Source organism: Etheostoma spectabile, unplaced genomic scaffold (genome assembly GCF_008692095.1).
Source record: "Etheostoma spectabile isolate EspeVRDwgs_2016 unplaced genomic scaffold, UIUC_Espe_1.0 scaffold337, whole genome shotgun sequence".
Lineage (NCBI taxonomy): Eukaryota > Metazoa > Chordata > Actinopteri > Perciformes > Percidae > Etheostoma > Etheostoma spectabile.
In genome coordinates this window covers 357,157-371,789 of record NW_022605587.1, presented here as the reverse complement: position 1 = coordinate 371,789, position 14,633 = coordinate 357,157, and the positions used below count along the sequence as shown (strand labels likewise).

General features: G+C 42.4%; 1 long non-coding RNA gene across 1 annotated transcript in view; it reads right to left on the bottom strand.

Annotated features, from left to right (window-relative positions):
- The window catches only part of LOC116686231 (uncharacterized), a 15,426-nt gene that overhangs the window by 197 nt on the left and 596 nt on the right, over positions 1 to 14,633 (bottom strand). The window contains exon 2 of the long non-coding RNA XR_004331195.1: positions 14,494 to 14,633. This exon is cut by the window's right edge and continues 28 nt beyond it. This is a non-coding gene — a long non-coding RNA (uncharacterized LOC116686231). The remainder of the gene's footprint in view (positions 1 to 14,493) is intronic.

Genomic DNA, 14,633 nt, shown 5'->3' with positions numbered 1-14,633 from the left:
TAACCATTGATTGTCCTTTGTGATCAAAGGACATGTTAGCTTATGTGACCGTTTGGTTAATAGCCTGACCGCTTCCGAGCTGTCGGTGTCCCCAGACACGGCTTTCATTCAATGTCAAATGCCATAGTGGCCTATCCTTCGGGTTCTCAGAGACCCCACTGATGTAGGTTTATGCCATTAGTGGTACGTCCCACCACTGCCGTGGCGCCTCGTCCTTCAATGTCATCTTTCTCCTAACTTGCTGCCTCAGACTCGCAATTTGGCTGTATTGTGTGTGTGTGTTCTGGGTGTGGTGTGTCTGTGTCTGTGTGTGGTGTGTTCGTGGTGTGTGTCGGTGTCTTTGTGGTGTGAGTGAGTGTGTTGTGTGTTGTGTGTGTTTTATGAATTGATATATAAATGAATGAATTGAATTGTGAGTGTGCGGGTGTGTGTGCGCAGTTGTTTGTCAAAAATAGAGTCAAGGTTCGTTCGGGGCCCGTTCCACGCGAGCCCAAGAGGGCTACGGGCAAAACACATTGTGAACAGAGTAGGCCGCGGCAGCTCCCGCAGATGATCTCTGCAGCCACGCTACAGCATGGCTAGGCCCCTGGACGGTGACGCAGCCACGGCAACTGGGGGATGGACATGTTTTCGACCGACAATTTGATTTTGCATCTTTTGACACAAATGTTTCTCATCCTGCGCGCATCCTCTTGCCCTCGTCTTACACTAAACCTTCTTTCTTCTTCTTATTCGACTTATCTTCTACGGCCTTCAGTCCACCTCTTCTTCTTCTCTTCATTTAACTGGTTCTCCCCTTCGTCTTGGCCTTGGTCATCGTCTTTGTTGCAGGCTTCAACTCCAGAGCAAAAGACGGGCCATGCATGCCGTTGCACCTGGATGTGCGCGCCACGTGCAAAATAGGCACAGGTCCAAAAAAGATGACGTTAAAAAAGAAAAAGACGACAACCAAGAAGACAACGTGTCTACAGGTATTGTGTGTGTTGTGTGTGTGTGGTGTGTGTGTGATAATAAAAATAATAAGTAGACCAATGTCAAGCATTTGTGTGTTTTCTAACATCCTTTCCACCAGCCTTTGCTTTTTTCCTGTTTTTTACTTACAAATACAAAGCCACTGGCCAGGATCAAGGGACTCAAAGGGGGACGAGCGCGGGTAGCAGAAAAACTATTACGATCGATGAATGGACATTGGGTCCCGGGGACACGAAAGGGACAATGTCAAGGGTCATGGTGACCCAAACGGACAATGAAATGGGTCCCCGGGCCCGTCGGCAACGGCAGGGTCTGGGAACTCAGTGACCTCAAGGACAACGCCATGGGTCACAGGGGACCCAAAAGACATGCTATGAATCCCGGGAGCCAAACGGACAACCGCCAAGGGGCCTGGGGACCAAAAGGACAATGTCATGGGCCCGGACGCGAAGGACAATGTCAAGGATCCCTGGGAACCCGTAGGTCAACGTCAAGGGCCCGTGAGCCCAAACGAACAAGCTTTGGGTCCCGGGAGCGAGGGACAAGGTCGAGGGCACTGGGGACCCAACGGGGCAATGCCATGGTTCCAGGGACACTATATGACAATGTCAAGGGTCCGGGTGACCCAAAAGGACCAATGCCAATGAGTCCCACGCGGACCCAAAGGACAAAGTCAGGGTCCTGGTGACCAGAATACAATGACATGGGGCCAAGGACCCGAAAGGGCAATGCCTTGGGTCTTAGGGACCCGTAAAGCAACGTTCAAGTGTCCATGTGACCGAAGGACAATGCCACGGGTGGCGGGGCGTAGGACAAGTCAAGGGTCCCTGGGACCGAAGGACAACGTCAAGGGTCCTGGTGACCCGACGCCAATGACATGGGTCTGAACCCAAAGGACATGCCGGGCTTCCCAGTGACACGAACAACAATGAGGGGTCCCTGTGACCCTAAGGACAATGCACAAGTCCCCGGGTCCCCAAAAGAGAACATCAGGGTCCCCGGGCCCCAAAGGACCACGTCAAGGTGCCCGGGACCAAAGGACAAGCTACGCTCCCGGACCCAAAGGACAACGTCAAGGATTCCCAGGACCCAAAGCACAACGCCACGGGGTCCCCGTGCCCCAAAGGACAACACAGGGTTAAAAAAAAACAAACTTATACTACCAAGGTTGAAAAAAGTGAGATTTAAGTAACAAACATGGATAGTTGTTGAAAAGATTTATGTCCTGTCAATCCTACGCAGATTTGTAGACATATTCTCTTCTCTAAACCATTGTCATGGCGTGAGTTTTGACGGAACAGGTATCTGACGCACATCAAAAAAGGTCATAGTTAGTAGTTGGAAAAAAAGTCTTTAAAAACAAGGGTCACAGGTTGAAAAAAAGCATGTTAAAAAAGGTCGGAGTATAGCTTGTAAAAAAACAGCACTGATATTCATTAGATCGTGTTTTTCAAAAGGTGGAGGTATGTGATTGAAACAAAATCAGAGTATAGCCTGTAGAAAAAAGTGAAAAAGTTACTGTATGCATGTCGAAAAAAAGCATTGCATAGAAGTCAGGACAAACAGCAATAAAGCATAGGTCGTTGTTGAACAAAGTATAGAATACGATGTAAAAACATTTTTTTAAAGTAATAGTAAGTATGACGAAAAAGTGTACAAAACTAATGGATACATGAAAAAACAGTGATACAAAAGTCATGTATAGTACGACGGAACAAAGTGATGAAAACGTACAGTATTAGTATGTGAAAAAATGTCACCGTATAGTAGACGGAAAAAGTGTAAAAAGTATAATATACAATGTAGACAATATTATCCCAAATGTGTGTATTTGCATTCATCTGTGTTGTGTTAGTTTGACCTGGTGTGCAATTTAAATGTTCTCTTGAAGGCATTTCCTCTCTATTTTATTTACAAAACAAACAAAGAAAGTGGCAGACACACATAAGAGATGAAATATCAACACCTTTTTTTCAGTTCATGTGAATAAAGTGTGAAGCCTCTTTCTTTAGGAAGGCAAAAGTTGTATGTAAACAAAAGAAATCGATCAGTGCTAATGGGGAACATTAATGGAGTGAAAAGGAGGAAATTTATGAAGTTAATATGGGGAAATGTGAGCAGAACCTAAACATATTGATATCCTCCAGATGCGTAGAACAAGACAAAAAAGGACTTACCTTTAAACTTAAATGTGTTGTAGCGGGGAGTTTTCTAATTGAACGCATTAATTTATTAAATTTAATTTATCTCATGCCCATTGATGACCTTTGTTGTATTTTACTACTGTCGCCTTTATTATGTAATGTACAGGTTATATGAGCACCTCAATGTGACTGTGAATGATATAATCAACTGATCAATCTGTCTGTTTACTCATAGAGGATCCATCACTATGTCTGAAAAGTCAATTTTGCACCCAACAATTTCTGAGCAGAAGAAAAAGATCTGCCAACCGTTATTATTTATAGTACGGTAGATTAGTAGCAGACGTGTTGCAAAAACTAATGAAGCCCTTGCCAGGCATTGTCACATATAAAGGTCTTAGCTCAGGGTGCTGAAAATAGGTTGTCCAGATTAGGTTGGCATGGCGGACTCACAGAGCAGCCTAGGCAGTTCGTCAGATTTGCATGTTTGCCAAAAAATGTGAATGCTGGAAAATTAATTGTGGAACCGGTTTGGAAGGGGACTGAAGTCTGGAAGATTTAGGGTTTCTGGGCGAATGTGAAGAGTCTGAAAGAACTCACTGGCAATGTGCTTAGGTGAATGACGTTGGATGGGAACTGCCTAAAGATTCTGGATATCACAAGCTGCCAAGGTTGACAGTGTTGTAATTAGGAGTCCCCAATGAGTCTATCAAACCATGGGTAAAATAAATGCTAATATGCATGTTCTATGCCATAGTCAGAAGTAGGAAAGGAGAGATTATACATTATGTACTGCAATTCTCAAACGCTTATTTCCCACCAAAGCATGGTCCAGTTTCGACAAAAGGTTGTGCAATAGATATGTTAGGGTCATCTCAGGGTCTATAGGTTCTGATGGTCTTGCCTTTATTAATCTTGTTCTGTTACGCGATTACAGCTAATGATAACACCCCTCTTCCCGCTCACTCCCTCCCCCACCACCTAATTAAATTAAAAATCAACCACCATAGCCTGGGTAGGGGAGCGGACAAACTGTAATAAACACCTTCTATAAAAAAAGAGATTGTGCAGTTAAATACGGTACGAGCACAGCAATCACAAGACAGTGAAAGATAGGTTGGTTTTCACTTCACATCTCACAGTAACCATTCCACTATATTTCCGGTCTGTCGACACTGTTTAAGACTTTACCAAATAAAGCTGTGTTTTGCAGATCCCTTTCCAGTAAAACAAACAGAACAAGAAGATTATGTAGTTAGTAATGATACTGATTAAACATGAATCTCCCACTCATCATTATGTCGGTTTAGCAATGGAAAAACCATACAGAACAATGCAAAAAAATTCACACACCCAATTACCACGAAAAATACTACAAGGAGCATTCCTAAACATGAGAATGTATACAATTTGGACAAATTCTTAGAAGTACATTAAAAAATTATGAAACTGCATAAACAATCCATGCAGTCATTTCTTTCCACTATAGTATCAGTTAAAAACAGAAACAGCAGGCTCTTCCCTTTCACCTTTTGTTAATATGAAGCGAATTTGCAAAAAGTGAGGAGGTCACCCTTCTGATATTTAAATGGCCACGCTGTTTGATAGCTACGGCTGGGGTACAAGGATGTGTATGGGACCTCCGCCTATGTTCTCAAGTTGATGCGCTTATTTAAGTCTTGACGCTCTTTTGAAATTCCTTATCAGCTGAGGGAGTCTCCTCACTGAAAATGTCATCTGGGTATTGGCCAGAGGGACCTGATGGGAGAAATGATACATTTTAAAAAAACTATTAGAATGTTTGACTTAAAACTATTGTCAATATAATGTACAGTTGTTGTGGTCATGATTGCTTCTGTGACACAAAGAGGGTGTTTTGCCCTATGACATAATGACCTACTTTCTACCACCTGAACAGGCAAAGGGGCGTTGAGTTATGTAAAAATGTTCATAAAATCTCGGGGGCACTTACAAACGCAGACGACTTCTTGCTGCCTAGCCACAAGGGGCCATCCCTGAAACTGTGTGTGATGTCAGGGAATGTCTGTAGCATCGTGGGCCCCGCGCTTGTTTCCCCCTTTGTGGTGGTGGAGGAAGTTTGCAGAGTCATGGGACAGTTGGGCATTCCAGCAACCATAGTATACTGCAAATGAATTAAGATTGAAAAATAAGGCGTACTACTCATGGGAGTCACCCAGTCAGCCAAATGTCAGTCGGTTCACAACTTTGGGTCCACACGGATTCATGGTCGCCCGAGGTAGATCTAATGACTTTGGTGATCCCCTAACTTTTTACATATTGCCAACCATGAGGTCAACATGTTGGATTTCAACTTAACCACTTTGTTTGCGAGATGGTCATTAAATCTAGTTCACAATTCATGTCAGAATATTTGGGGATCTATGACTTTTCAGCCATGTGCCGTCATAACCTCAGAATATTGGTCCAATCTTATGACTTAAATACCCTGCAAACTGCATCCATATCCAGCTGTTCTAGTGTTTGTGATAATTACTACATGTTTGCATGTTAACATGGGTGAACTAAGTTGTGCTCTTGGTAAAAAAAACACTGAAAGTCAGATGTAGATTGTCAGTGAGTATTAGCCTGGGTTGCATTTCGTTTTAAAGCACTCACGGACTTAATGGTGCCTCACAGCATGTTAGCATGGCTGTAGAGCTGTTATCTGTCTTCGATCTTTCTTCAGGTTCAGAAAAAAATTGCAAAACCTCATGAACCCCAGTTCCAACAAAAATAGCAAAACATTATAATTGATCATCCGGATAAATTATAAAGATTCACCTGTCCAGCATAACAGAGTGCTGTCGAGCAAGTGAAGATCACCCTGGTGACAAACTTGATCAAACTCAGCCACAGTGGTAAGCTCTTGGGAAATTCCTGAGAAGAATTAGAAAGAATAACTGACCATGACTTCCAGATGACCTAGTGAGTTCTATTTCATTAAGCTAGTATGTCAGAACAGAATCAGCATCAGCTTTATTTCGCATGTATGATTGACCCCACGTAGGACTTGTTCTTTGGGGGGGTGTGTTTTTTTTTTTTTTTTTTGGGGGTGGTTTGTTGCGTTTTTTTTTGGGGGGGGGGGGGTTTGGGGGGGGGGGGGGTTGGGGGTTTTTGGGGGGGGTTTTTTTTTTTTTTTTTTGAGCCTTGTGTCACACTGGGCTCACACAAAACAACCAAAACAAAAAGAACATAATATATACACCAATATATAATACGCTACCAGAACCAATATCGAGGCATGGGTGAACAAAGAGGTACATAAAGAGTTATATCAACATTAAAAAAAAAAAAAAAACAATGCCCACACACATTAAGAACATTTACACCACAATGACTTGTTCTTAAATTAAAGAAAACCTGGCCATTCTTGGGGAAAGAAATCCATGTTCAAAATGTCTGAAATCCAATTTGCAGTTCGAAATCTTTCGGACCTAAGAGTCAGTGGTAGTAGAAGCTGAGCCTCCATGCACAACCTGTAAGAAAAGGTAGATGGTAAAATATGAAAGCATCCTAGTGTTGGCAAGTACGACACAAATTTCAAAAACCAACTGCCAATTCTACTCAAATCAAGACGGCAGTAGCTAGTGCGCCGGGATTAGCTAACGTGGTTTTAGAGTGCGTGCCCATCAGCGTCCAGGTAACGTCAGGTGATGCAGGTAAATTTATGCCAAAGCAAGCACAGTGGTCAGTTGATTGCACCTGGTCAATCCGGGCCTTTCGGTGGAGTTTGCATGTTCGCCATGTGTTTGGGGGGTTTCTCGGAGATAAATCTGGTTTCTTCCCACATAAAGACAGCATAGCTAAGTTACTAGGACTACAGTTCAAAAAAATAGCTGATGGCTACCACGGCACATTACAGAAAGGAAATGTTGATTATGTGTCAGAATCAAATTAAAAAGACAGCCGCAAGTTCCGTGCTGTTTTGCCCTGATGTTTAAAGTTTTAGAAAATGAATTAAATAGGGGTGGTGGAGCGCAAATGATGCAGATTAGTAGTTTAGACTTTTAAATTTGGACGGAAACCCTAGACAAATGTTAGGTCTGACTCAACATATGTATATATCTGGTTACTAATGAGGAACAACAGTAGCTACTAAAAGAGGGCAGGATTGGGTCACTTTTTTTCAGTAGGGGTACACTTGTACTACCTGTGGATGATATCCAAAGCCTGAGGCCGCATCCCTGTAGTAGAAGTCGGGGCAGAGGCCTCCACACCACGATCAGGCAATGTCCTCTGGTATGCAGAGGAGCTGTAGGTCAACTGAGGACAGTGATCTCTTCAGGCTTGTCATCACCCTCTCCACCAGAAGCTGCAAACTAGATAACAGTCAGATCGTAAGGAATGTAGTCAGAGGACAATATGGTAAATAGCATGAAAAAACCAACTTTGTTTAGTTAGATTCTTAGATTAACATACCTGTGTAAAAATCCCAGTCGCAGATATAACCGATCGAGCTAAGAGTTCGTAGCAGGTGTAGAGAGTGTGGTGTGATGCATGAGAGCTGAGGAAGGAAAGAGGTACTCTGGTGTAACACTATATACATGTGGACAAAGTTCAGAATTGTGCTTCTATACCATTTAGTATTGAGAAGTGGCTGCAAATAATACCCCAAACATGATTCATGAATTTGGAAGATAAACAGTCAAGTTGATAAAACTACAAAACTACTGTAAGGTTTCAGTGTTTCACTTACATTACCTGTACAGTGGACTGCACCATCGGCAATACGCCAGCAGCGACCCTGCAAACAATCTCAGGCACAGCAGGTGAGTGCGTAGCAGGTGACATTGAGTTGATGCCTGCACTGAAAATTGACGTCTCACAAAAATCTTGGCCATCACCATCGTACTCAAAATCATAGAAGGAGATAGGTGGTCTCTGGCGAGTATGCTCAGGCTGCCAGGAACGGAAGGGCGGATGGGTTATTCATCTTTTCATTGGATGTTAAAAGAATCTATTCTTTTTATTGCTGTACTTGTTGCTCCTGTACATGAGTATTGTTGCTATTCAGTCTAGATTCTACTAACCTTGCATCCTATAAGAAAAATCTCATATTTTATTGAATCCCAGTTCAGAGCACAGGATCAGTGATCGTCATTCATCAATGATTTTATGTCTTAACTTCTTATCACTTGCCGAAAGGAAAGAGGATTAGCTCGCACTGGCAATTGCATGAAAATACTTAAATTATAGATTTTTTTTCCTCTAAACCACATTCGACATATGCACGTACAGTTTTCACATCCCTAACCGTTAATTATAAGTATTTCATTCCTCGCTCTGAATTCCGTATATGACGATTCATGTATATCAGTGCATGTCTGTCAGTCCTGAAGAGGTATTAATCCCGTAACCTAAAGCTTCAGATAACTCTTGGTGCTAATCCCACCCTGAATAGAAAATTGGCAGTCAGTTCTCATCAGTTTCTGTGGAGAGGACGAGGGGAGCCATCAAGTACTGCTTCCTTACCATTGATGTGTTTGCTTTCTCATCCAATCAAACGACTTGTGTCAAAAGAATATGTGTTCTTTTGTTGAAATCTTAAGTGAGGATAAAGATATTATTGACTCACAGGCATCTTTTTTAATTGAACATGCCTGGGCAGCACAAGATTGTTTAAAATATAAGGTCAATCAAGAAAGGACATTCACCTCTTTCATTTTGCAACTAAATCCACGGCGAGAGATCATGTCCGTCAGTGCAGGAAAGTTCCTACAGCCAAGCTGAAACAACGTCGGATCACATGGGCGTTGTACACATTTAGATATGGTTAGCCAAAAAAGGGGGGGCCATTCCTTCCTTCAATGTTTCTGGACATATATTGGAAAATGATCACAGTTAATTGACTGAGTTTCAACATTCACTTGGCTATAAACTCTTACTCTACACACTGTTTTCAGCTTAGCGGTACACTGCATCTAAAACAAGGGAAACAACGCTGTATCACATGGACAAAGCATAAAACCATTACATTGTTTAGACACACTTACTCCTGTCCGCTTTTTTCAAGGGTACGGACAGCAGTCGAATATCTGAATAAAACAGTGTGCTGAATACTGTGAATACAGTATGCAAGTAGTTCTGGAAAGTCCATGATGGTACCCGACGTGTCAGTCCGTTGTACCAGAACACTGATGAGCTCATCAATATTTCGTCATTCTCCGGCAATCGGGCCTGACCCTTAAGTGTCGTTCATCAGCCTAAAATCAAATAGAGTAACTTTATTATACTGCCTTAATCTCTTTAATCAGTCAGGTCATAGATACACAGATAAGAGCCATGACAGAAGTTGAGGACCGCAACCAGTGCCGACGTGTAGAAACTCTCGTATTTTAGTAAGTAGACATGCTACCTACACAAGGCAAGACCTAGCCGCTCTCGCCTTCATGCAGGTGGGGATTCCCTCTGATACACATCGCCAGCTGGAATAAATATAGAGAGAGCCCAAGAGAATTAGGAACTTCTGGACACCATTCCATTGTAACGCCATTTCGACTAAGAATCGTTGGTACTGTCCGTGTACTAAGTCATATTATGTAAATAGTTGCAATTTGCAACATAGGTTATAGCATAAATGCATTGAGAATAAACCCTGGGGCTGTTAACAACTCCTATATGGTTACTTTATTCATTAGCGCAATGATAGTGATGTATATCTAACCAAAGGTGAGGAGGGTTTGGAGGCATGGTAGATATTGGAAACTGCATAAACACGAAACAGTGTTGTTCTGAGCCTCTCACCAATGTCCTTCTCTCGTTGCATCACTTCCAGTCTGCCGCTATTTTATGGCAAGATGATGGTTGTCTTCAAAGACTCGTCAGAGCTTGGAAAAAGAACACCAAACACACGTTAAAAATTGTTATCAGTATCATTGCAGATTTACTCACTCTCTTCTAGACGCTGCAGAATGTCTTTCATGAACACGTACAGGATGTTACAGGTTTTTTACAATTGTCTGACAATTTTTCAATCATTTAACCCCAAAGGTTTCCTTAAAACTCTTAACAACCACACCACCCAAAACACAATGGCCAAACGTTAATTTCATGCTCAAAATCACACATTGAAACTTACTCCCAAAAATCGAATTGTTTAAAAACAAGTATACCCTAAAACACTTACACACATGTCTAACAAAACACTGCAACTGTTCAAAATCAACACTTTCTCCTCCAACACGGAAAGTTACGTCCAATCATAACCAAACGACAAAAAAAAACATATTAGCTGACCTACAAACTGAATTATTTAGATGGTGTCTGTATCTCGTATACAGACCAGTAGTATGACGTATATTGTATTGATCATAGAGTGTGGTTTGGCAAAGCCAAAAAAAAACGCCAGAGACGAATTGCTGCAGTACAAGACTTACTTTGCAGAAGGACATTACTGCAAATACCAAACAAGAAAAGAAAACCAGAATAATAATAAAAAAAGTAACTTCTAATCTCCTCGGTTTCTGCATCTGGCCAGATGTTCTCATTCACGACACACCTATATTTGCTCTGGCGGGCATCGTGGGAAGAATCCTTGCAGTGCTATCCCACCCTGTCAGGGTTAGCCTGTGATGTCTGTGGCATGCACGCATCCATGATCCAGAGTGACAATTGGGCGGTCATGTGGACGATGGGTTCCAGAAGACCTTCCATCTCCAGGCTGAGAAAAAACTCTCAATGATTGCATGAAAGCAGAGTAAGGGGCCAAGGAAGTGGGACTCATCCTGGATGGGCGTCACCCAGGGATGGGATGTACGGGAATGTGGAATGCCACAGTTGTCCCTGTGATCAATATATTGGCAAATGGTTCTTCGTCGCGATCTTGGAGAGAGCAGACGTGGTTTTCACTCCTCTCCCTTTCTTATCTTAGCTTGCTCCTTCCCAGTCGTCTACCCTGCTCTTGTGCGACTCACTTTTCTTTGCCTTGTCTCTTTGTCCACCTGCCTGCTGTTTTCCTGAAACATTCGAATGGAATTGATCAAATGGTCTCTCAGCGCATTAGACAAGATTTTTCACACCTAAACTGCTTCTCCGGTGGGAGCCACAAGGTCCGAGTAGTGGAACGTTCCACTGCAGGGCTAAACGCTCCGATGCCTATGGTTTTACACCGGGATTGGCATGGTCTGTCTGGACGTTTCTCACTGTGGGACGTTGAAGATATTTGGATATGTACTACTGTTGTGTGGGCTCCGGATCATACGCGCCCTTGGGGTCCTAGACTGTTACCCGTTAAAATTGGCTAAGACCAGCCGAATCCAATCACCCACACTGGTCTGGGGAGAATTAAAGAGTGCCTATCATGGAGTGTGTTGAGAGATGAGGTTTTACATCTAAGTGGCTGACAGTCCATTTGACTGTCTCGCAACACTCTCGAACCGGAATGTAGAACGCGAAGGGGATCTGATCCAACAGCACCCAGTCGGTGGAGGTGCTTCGATGTGACCAACCGGTTGGCAGAGAAGGTAGTGGACCTGCAAAAATCACTACGTGATCGAATACTCGCATGCGATGAGGTCGGTGGACAAATGAAGTGATGGACTATGTCGGACAATTCTACGGTCCCCTAAGGACTGCAATGTCAACTATTCATTCGGGCTCTGTGTTTAGCTAAGTCCGAGGAGTGGTGATTATGCTGATTGCCTGCAGATGTTCCCAAAGACAGGTGTCCTCTACAACTTGGACTGAATGTCCACGGCAATAACCAGTCACCTCTACTACCTGATGGTAATTTTTACAAGGGTATTTACACTTTACTGTGGGAGAAACATATCCTGACCTGTTGGTTTTCTCTGAAAACACGGGACAGTAGATGCCCAGTGGTGGCGGCTGAGTATTGGCTTACTCCGTTCACCGCCTCTGCTGTATGATATCCCCTGGTGTTATGACATGGTCAATGATAGCAGCTTTATCTTCAGGTTACCGTACTCTTGGTCCTTTGAGCGCACACCCATCTATAACTCCTCTGCCAGCCTAACCCCTGCCCACTCCTCCTCCTTTGTCCGATACTTGCTTCGAGTCCGCCGGCATTTATCTTGCTTTTTTGTTCTTTCTTTCTTCTTGTTTCTTCTTTTTCTTTCCTTCTTCTTTCTTTTTCGCTCATTGCTTGCTCTAATTGTTCCCTTTCAGCCAAAGACCAGCCCCAAATAGAGACTGTTTTCAAGCAAGGAATAAAAAACAGGGAAATATATCTGTGTTTCAATGCCATATGAATAGGTGTTCACCTTCTAGCCTTGCAAGGTTAGGTTTAGATACATAGTGTGACTCTGTTCTACACTACAGTGTTAAGCATTTGGTAAATTGGGCAGTAAAAATGCATTGGTTTGACGTCTTGTTTGAGCTTGTGTGTGAAAAAGGAGTTTACGCATTTTAATTTGTTATTATATGCATTATGTTCAAACGCACAAGAATATATAGCTGCACATTAAATTGTAATAGTATAGCTTACACATGCGGATGTAGGCTAACTGCTGTAAGAGTTGAAAATTGTTAAAAGTATTGAAAAATCTGTCATAGCAATTGTTAAAAACTGTAAGCTAATTTCCACAAACCTTTTCCCTCTCGGAAACAGTGCACCATGTCGTCTGTGACCCAGCGATAGATGGGAAAGGTGTAGGTATTCCCTCGGACTTTCACACTTCCACCTTGGCAGGTACCAGGCGTCTTGAAAAGATCAGTGAGCGACACTGGTTTGTCCAGCTGCTATCAGGACCCGATTTCAATGGACGACGGCGGGCGAAAAAAAGGTATAACTAGCACCTGGTAACTACAGAAATCGTTTGAAAACATTGATACATACTTGACTTACCATACAAAGCACTTACGTTACGTTTTTTAATGCTAAACACAGGGGCACACTGATGACAGTGCAACAATCTACCTACAGTCTGCAATTACCAATACGTCACCCCGGAGCAAAACAGTTCACCTCTCCTGCAGAAAAACTCATTCCAAGCAAACAAACTCGTTAAACACCATGTTCAAACCAGGCTCTAGATGCAAACGTACACTATGACATCCTCACGGAGCAACACACACTGTCTCAAACACACCGAGAGTAAAACACCCAACATCAACACCCATACAGACAAATACAAACTTTTCTCTCTTACAGTGTTGAACAATTTGAGTGACTCACACTACTCTACCGTTTCTCTCAAAGGAAAAGAATAGATTTTATACTAACCAATTTTTAATAAGGAAACAAGAAGGAATGAAAATCATCTTGTTTCAAAATAATATTTTGCTCTTGTAATTTAGTAATTACAAGAAAAAAACTAAAGGTACACCGTTACTTGTTTCTTTCTCAAACAATTTGTCATTTTTATTTGGGTTTGTATACCAAAAAAAAAGTCTTTCTGAGCTTCTGGTATAAGACTACACCCGCGCCCTAAATCGGTTGTTCACTACAACTAGTCGACAAAGGGGGGGAACAACCCCATTTGGATTAGGCTTTCAGCTAAAATGCAACCGCAGTATTTGATTGGCACCAAACTGAAATCTACTCTGTTTGAATGTTGGTACAGTTGTACAGCATGGAACCAGTGCTGTATACACACAGTGTTGTGCAGTTGTGTTTAAAGACAATGGCAGAATGCGTAAAGTTTTGCAAAACTGTGTTCAAGGAATTAAAAAAAAACTTGAAGTTTGGTAAACTGTGTTAGAGTTTTACTCAAAATAAGCTGATCTGCTTCAGGCTACTGTGACAACTGCAGCCATGTTTCGTTTGTAGAAACAGTGGACGTTTCTGTTGATTTACTAATACTAACACTCACGTCCTTTCATGATCTGCCATCCCAAAATCCTCCTGCTTTACCATGTTTACCTCTGCTCATTCCACCCACCTGACCTGTCCTACCCCCTTACTCACCTGTTCCTAATCCACCACTTATGTACCGGTACATTTCCTAAATTCCGTGCCAGATTGTCTTGTGCTTTACTGTCTAACTCCTGCCTGTATTTGTCTGTTCTGTTTCTGCTTGTTTGCCCATCTTTGGTTTTGTTTGTCTGTGTGACTGATTTCCTAGATTGACCCTGCATAAACACTGACGAGTAAACTGAACTTTTCTGGCAATTCTGACCTGTAGTGATATTGGACTCTTGCCAGCCGTTTTGTGAAACCTGCCAGCTACATTTACAGCCAGGACATGAAAAGAGAGATGAAGATAAAGTGTATTTGATAACCAAGAACTGAGCCGTAACGGCCCAATAATTATGCAATTCCCTAATGTAAAAAGGGTGGAGAAAATCGAACTTGTACAATATAATCACAGTATAAGATGTGAATTAAATCTCATACAAACAACCTTGAGGAAGCCTGTAATACATTTAAACAGAGAGAACAATATTTCAGACTCACTTTTCCACTGGTAATGGATGAAGCTCCCATGAGCAACTCACGCTCGCTCTCCCCATCTTCACCTACCAGCTTAATGGAGATGTTGTCGCGAGTTCCGGCAGAGGCAAGATTGCCATCGGATAGAGTCAATTCATAATTTG